The sequence below is a fragment of the Akebia trifoliata genome, chromosome 9 (genome assembly GCF_017979445.1).
Source record: "Akebia trifoliata isolate Shusen 1 chromosome 9, ASM1797944v1, whole genome shotgun sequence".
NCBI lineage: Eukaryota > Viridiplantae > Streptophyta > Magnoliopsida > Ranunculales > Lardizabalaceae > Akebia > Akebia trifoliata.
The window spans coordinates 12,570,625-12,577,730 of NC_141383.1; positions in this window are offsets into that span (position 1 = coordinate 12,570,625).

The following is a 7,106-nucleotide window of genomic DNA, read 5'->3' on the forward strand; positions in this document are numbered from 1 at the left end:
CCGTTGCATATATTTTCTTTTCATAAGTATTATTATTTGTGAATGTTCTATCAGGTTATGTGATTGATTATCTCACACCTCGAGATTCTGACTGATGCATTGTAGGGATTCGTATTGGGATATCGGAGCGTGACAGGTATCTTCTATTCTTGATGTATTTTTTTTGGTATGAAGAGGGCGAAAAAATGTTAATGGAAGAAGATGATTGTTGCAGGTTTTTTTTTTCTTTTTAAAATGGGGTAGAAGAAGAAGTGTGGTTGCCGTCCAACGTGGGAGAGAGGAGTTGAAGACATTAATGGAGAAGAATGTGTGATTTTTTTTTAAGAAGGAAGAAAAAGATTGTAGGTTTAATGGTGAAAAAAATGTTACTATTTTTTTTAAGGATAGTCTTAAAAACATTATTTTTTCTCTCATTCAATGGTTCCCTTGATCCTCTTTTATGGTGGTTCTCCCATCAAACATAAGAGAGGACGAAATAGGAGAGATAGTGGAAGACATGGGTAGTTATGAGAAATTGGAGAGAGGGAGAACATGGGGAAGAGAGAGTTGGAAAAAAAATGTGTGCCCACATTTTTTTATTTTTTATTTTTTTTATTTTTGGAGAACGAGGGGTGGTAATCCCATGCTACTCGCCTTAATGATCTTTCACAGTCCATTTTTAAATTGATTGGTCGGTTGGATTTCGATTTTAATTCAATCGAATTTGGATTTCAATTTGATCGAGTGGATTTTGTTTTTAGTTGATTGATTTAATTTTGAATTCGATTTGATGATTTTAGTTTTGAATTTGGTTGATCGATTTTAATTGGTCAATTGGATTTTAATTTGAATGTAAATCGATGGATTGGATTTTGATTTAAAAGTTTGGTGGATTTTAATTTCCACTTTGCTTAATCGATTGGATTTTAATTGAACTTTTGTTTGATTATGATTTAATTTTGAATTTTTTTAATTTGATTTTGAATTTCAATTTGATTTTAAAATTTGATTTGGTTGATTCAATTTTAATTTAATTTTGATTGATTGATCGATTTATTTGATTTGAATGATTTTCAACTTGATTTTCAATTTTATTTTGAATTGAATTTCGATTGGTTTTTGTCGATATTTTAATTTTATATTTAAGTTTGATGTTCAAATTTTGATTTTGATTTTGTATTTTAATTGGTTTCTTTATTAAATTTTAGTTTAATTTTTATTTTGTATTTTATTTGAAATTTAATTTGATTTATGATTTTAAATTGTTGTTAAATTTTGAATTTTAATTTGATCTTGTTTAAATTTTTTTTAATTTTCAATTTGAATTTTATTTTCATAAAGATCAAGGTCTCTATTTTAGAGTTGGATATTGAGGGGTACTCTAGTCAGTTTTATGATTTTTTGACAATTTTTCTTGAATTTTTTTGTTTTGATCGATTTGAGTCCCGTTAGACTCGAAATCACATTCTAAATGCCATACTTTCGAGATTTTTCGAAGGTCCAAAATTTATAAGGGGTATTTTCATTATTTTGGTGATTTTTTTTTATAGATTTCTCTGTTTTCATCGATTTGGGTCCCATTAAATTCGAAATCGTGTTTTGAGTGCAATGGAAGTACTTTTAAGATTTTTCGAAGGTCCAAAATTTATAAAGGGTATTTTTAGTATTTTGATGATTTTTACGGATTTTTTCAAATTTTAGCGTGAGGTTTCTTTCAGTTACTGTGTGAGTATTTCTAAGTTTCAAAGTTATATTTTCTTAGTGTAACGAAGTCTCTAAGTTGTCAAACTGTGTAGTGAACCTAAGCGTACGTGCTTGTTAAATCGGTTGTAAGGTTTAACGATCCTAAGCATGCGTAAATTTCTATGTCGAGTCGTGACGAGTAGAGGGGATGAAAAGACTAGAAACAAAAGGAATCAAACAGTATTCACAAGCCTTCGAGTTCTTTTATGCTCATCATTAGGAATCTACAATAGTCGGGTAATAAATTGTCGAATTAGGCAGATGCAAAAATGGGGTGTTTATAGATGTCCCTCTTTGACAGAGGGTGGAAACAAAGTAGATGCCCAATCTATTGTGGTAAATAGTATGACATCCGAATGCCAAAACTAGTGACAATCCATTTTGCAGTCTGATTCGACAATTTGTCGAAGTGTCCAGATCCTTGAGGATAACCTCTTCTTGAATTTTGAAAAATTCTCCTTGACTAATGCAAATGCAATACGAATACACGTGTGTGCCATTGTGTAGTGATGATTTCGAAAATGCACATTTCCATTCTGCACATTCATGCTAGGAGGATAACAAACTTAATAATGAAAAACTATGTAAAGTCAACATAAAATTTGAGCAACATGTTTTAAAAAAATCGGATAAAACTGAGTAAAATCTGAGCATAAATTGAACATAATCTGAAGAAAATTGAGCGTAAGGTCTAAGCATAAATCTGAACAGGTCTGAGTATAATCTGAGACGAATCTTGGTGGGTCTAAGCAACATTCAAGAAATAATCTCGGTAGGTCTGAACAAAATTTGAGCAGGTCTGAGTAAAATTCTAGATGAATCTCGGTGGGTCTGAGCAAAAATCTGAGTAGGTTTGAGTAATATCCAAGATGAATCTTGGTGGGTCTGAGCAAAAATCTGAGTAGGTCTGAGTAAAATCTGAGACGAATCTTGGCGGGTCTACGCAAAATTCGACAAAGAATCTTGACAGATTTGAGCAAAATCTCGACAAGTCTGAGTAAAATTTGAGCAAGTTTGAGTAAAATCCGAGATAAATCTCGGCGCGTGTGAGCAAAATCTGAGAAAGAATCTCGATGAGTCTGAGTAAAATTCGAGAAAGAATCTCGACATGTCTGAGCAAAATTTGAGCAGGTCTGAGTAAAGTCCAAGACGAATCTCAACGAGTCTGAATAAAATCTGAGCAGGTCTAAGTAAAATTCAAGACGAATCTCGGTGGGTCTGAGCAAAATCCTAGAAAGAATCTCGGTTGGTCTGAGCAAAATCTGAGTAGGTTTGAGAAAGATGAATCTCGATGGGTTTGAGCAAAATTCGAGAATGAATCTCGGCAGGTCTGAGCAAAATCCGAGAAAGAATCTCGATAGGTCTGAGCAAGATCTGAGCAGGTCTGAGTAAAGTCCAAGACGAATCTCGATGGGTCTGAGAAAAATCTGAGCATGTGTGAGTATAATCCGAGATGAATCTCGACGGGTATGAATAAAAGATTGGAGTAAAATCTCACTCCACAGGAACCATTGTTTTTATTTATTATTATTATTTATGAAGGTCAGGTCAACATTTTAACTTTCTTTGAACCTCAGGGATTTTCAAAAAAATACTATCGAAAGGGTAACATTTAATTTCAGATTTTCCTTATCCTTTGGGGCTGAAATTGATCAAGCTTAAAAAAAAAAAGTGCCCCTAGCTCAATAGGACCTTACACTGGGGATAATTGAACATATTTTGAAAAGCATACCCCTAATGTAGGGGGAAAATAAATATGCTTCCGAGCAAAAGGAGAAGTGCCCCTCAATATGAAAATTAGAAGTTTTAGATTATCACAAGTGCAATAGGGATTCACTTTTAATTTTGACTTTATTGAAGATCATGAGTCAGGCTCATATGTTGAAAATAAATAATCATTTTTGAGATTCATCTTGGAGATCACATTATTTCCCTTTTGGCTTGCTTAGGAAAGTAAACTTTTCAGATCAGTCGTAGACGCGATACATATGGCTTCTGAGTCTTTACCTGATTTAAGTTGGGTATTGAAGCTTGGTCGTTTGAACTTCTGATGTTCTAACTCGGCTCGTCATTTTGTATTCTTGATTCAACAGAGATTTTCTTTCGATTGCTCTATCTTTTGCCTAGATTGCCTTTTTTAGGTTTTCAATCTAGCGAGCGTGCTCTAATTTTTGCCTAGAGCGCCTTTTCAGATTTTCGATTTAGCGAGCTTACATTTTCTTTTTCTATGCTCTAATTGTTGCCAAAGCCTTCCTTTCGGATTTTCAACCTTGCAAGCTTGCCTTAATTTTTGCCTAAATCGTCCTTTTGAGTTTTCAACTTAGTAGGCTTTTTTTTATTATTTCTTTTTCTTCCCTTCTAAACTTCTGGAGTTACTATTTGATCACGCTTGCTATTTTCCTCGACCTTTCCGTGTGGTATTTAGGAGGACTTCCATAGGTGGGCTTAGCAGTAGGCTAAGAATGAAAGGAGACTTGAGGCTCAAGAACCCAAATACCCCTTGTGTGGCATTCCTTTAAAATAATTTTCTTTTCCCTCCCCATTTTGATAATATATATTTTTTCTTTGTGAGGAAACATATTTTTTTATTTTGTTGAACTGGTCGGGCCTGAAGTAACTTTTTAGGTTGCCTACGTACCTCATAATTTTGGGATCAGACCAAAATGTAGTTCGAACACATTCTCTCCCTTAGGTTAGGTAATCAGGCTGAGAAAGAAAAAAAAGGCTTCATTATATATATATTTAAAAAAAATGGTTGCAAGGGGCTGAGAAAGAAGATATTTAACTGGGTAACAAGAAAATTGGTCCGACCGAAGATGGCCTCCTCAAATATAATACCGCTTGATCTAGTCAAGATTTTTCGATTCTGATAATTCGAGGCTATCGTGATCTTGGAGTTTGACAGCTTTCCCAAGCAGTACCTTTTTGACAATGAAGGGACCTCCCCAATTGGACTTGAATTTACCTCTAGGATCGAAGATGGGTGCTCAGTTTTCTTTGAGTACTAGGTCCCCAACTTGTAAGTTGCGAACTTTAACCTTTTTATCAAATGCCCGAGTGACTCTTCTCTGATAAGCTTGCACATGGTACAGAGCTGTAAGTCATTTTTTATCGATTAAATTCAACTCTTCATACAGGTGACGAATCCTATCTGCTTCTGATAACTGACTTTCCATTAGAATCCTGAGGGACGAGATTTCCATTTCAACTGGTAAGATAGCTTCCATTCCGTACACTAGTGAATAAAGGGTGGCTCCGGTGGAAGATCGTATTGAGGTATGGTATGCCTAGAGCACAAATGGTAATTTTTCAGACCAATCCCTATGTGATTGACATATCTTCCTGATGATTGTCTTGAGATTCTTATTGGCTGCTTCAACTGCTCTGTTAGTTTGGGGACGGTAGGGTGATGATTTGTCGTGTCGAATCTTGAACTTTGAACACAAAGTAACCATTTCAGCTTTGAAGTGTGACCCGTTATCAGATATCAGTTCAGAAGGTATCCCATATCGATTGATAATATGTGTTTGGACGAACTTGACAACTTTGGATCAGTGAGAACAGCATATGAAGTAGCCTCTACCCATTTTGTAAAATAATCAATGGCCACGAGAATGTACTCATGTCTATTCGATGCTTTAGGTATGATTTTGCCAATTATGTTGACACCCTAGACAGAAAATGGCCATGGCAAAGTTAAACCAATTAACTAAGATGGAGGTACATGTATGAGGTTAGCATGTACTAGACATTTATGGCAGGTCTTGACCAGGTGATGATAGTCTGTTTCCATTGTTGGCCAATAATACTCCTGCCTCATGATTCTTTGGCTAACATTTTGCCACTCATATGCGGTCCACAATCTCCGGAATGCAACTCTTCCATTATATGTTCATCTTGATTTTTGTCAACACAAGACAAATGAATTCCATCATAAGATCACTTATAGAAGTTTCCTGCGCATAGGATGAACTGGGATGCGAATCTCTGTAGGGTGTGTCGTTCTTTCCTTGACGTTTCAATTGGGAACTCTTGTTTTTCCAATACTTTTTGTACGTTAATGTACCATGGCTTTCCATTAGGAAGTCGAGCAGCGATGTCGACCTGACGCCAATATGCAGGTTTATCTTTGATTTCAATGGTGATAGGCCTTAGGTCCATGCCTGGAGGCAAATAGACCATTAAAGATAGAGTAACTAGAGCATCAACGAATTTATTCTCTTCCCTTGACAGATGTTAGAACATGATGGTTTTGCACTTCCTTACTAAATTTAGTAGATATCCATGATAGAATTTTAGTTTCACATCCTTAGTTTTCCATTCTTCCAACGACTGATGTATGACCAATGCTGAATCTCAAAATACTTCAATTTCTATGATACCTAGATTCAAAGTAACCTCGAGTCCAGCCATGCACGCTTCGTATTCAACTATATTACTAGTATTGGAGAAAGCTAGCTTAATAGAGATCAGAATGTGGCATCCTTCGGGAGAGAACAAGACTGTCTTATTCCATACTCGTTCTGATTCATCGCGCTATCGAAGCATAACTGCCATACTCTGTCTCGTGATTTTTCTTCAAGGTTCAAGATATTTTCATCTCGGAATTGATCGATAGGTCTTGCTCCTTCTGCCACTAGGTGATCAGCCAAGTATTCTACTATTGCTCTTCCTTTGACAGACTTCTGCATAACATACGTAATGTCGAATTCTGATAACAACAACCATCACACAGTCCTTCTTGTCAACACTGGCTTCTCGAAGAGATATTTTAGGGGGTCCATCCGAGATAACAGAATGACTGAATGAGAGAGCATGTAGTGTCGAAGCCTTTGAGTAGCCCATATTAGTACTAGGCAGGTCTTTTCGAGAGTTGACTACTTTCGTTCATACTCTAACATCTTCTTATTGATATAGTAGATAGCCCTCTCTTTGTGATTGTCTTTGTCGTATTATGCCAACATGCATCCCATAACCTCTTCCGTGAGTGACAGATAAAGGAGAAGAGGTTCACTTGGGGTAGGCGGAACAAAAATGGGTGGATTTGAGAGATACTTCTTGACTTAGTCGAAATCTTTTTGGCATTGCTCATTCCATACTGTCGGCTTGTTCTTCTTGAGAAGCTTAATATAGGTTCACACACATTGGTGAGCTGAGCTATGAATCTGCTGACATATTGAATTCTACCTAAGAACCCTCGAATCTGTTTTTCAGGTTTAGGAGGTGCCATTTCTTTTATAGCTTTGATTTTTCCAAGGTCTACTTCGATCCCCCTTTGACTGACTAGGAATCCAAGTAATTTTCCAGAAGTCACTCCGAATACCCATTTTTGAGGGTTGAAACACAATTGGTATTTTTGAATCCTTATGAGAAACTTCTCTAGT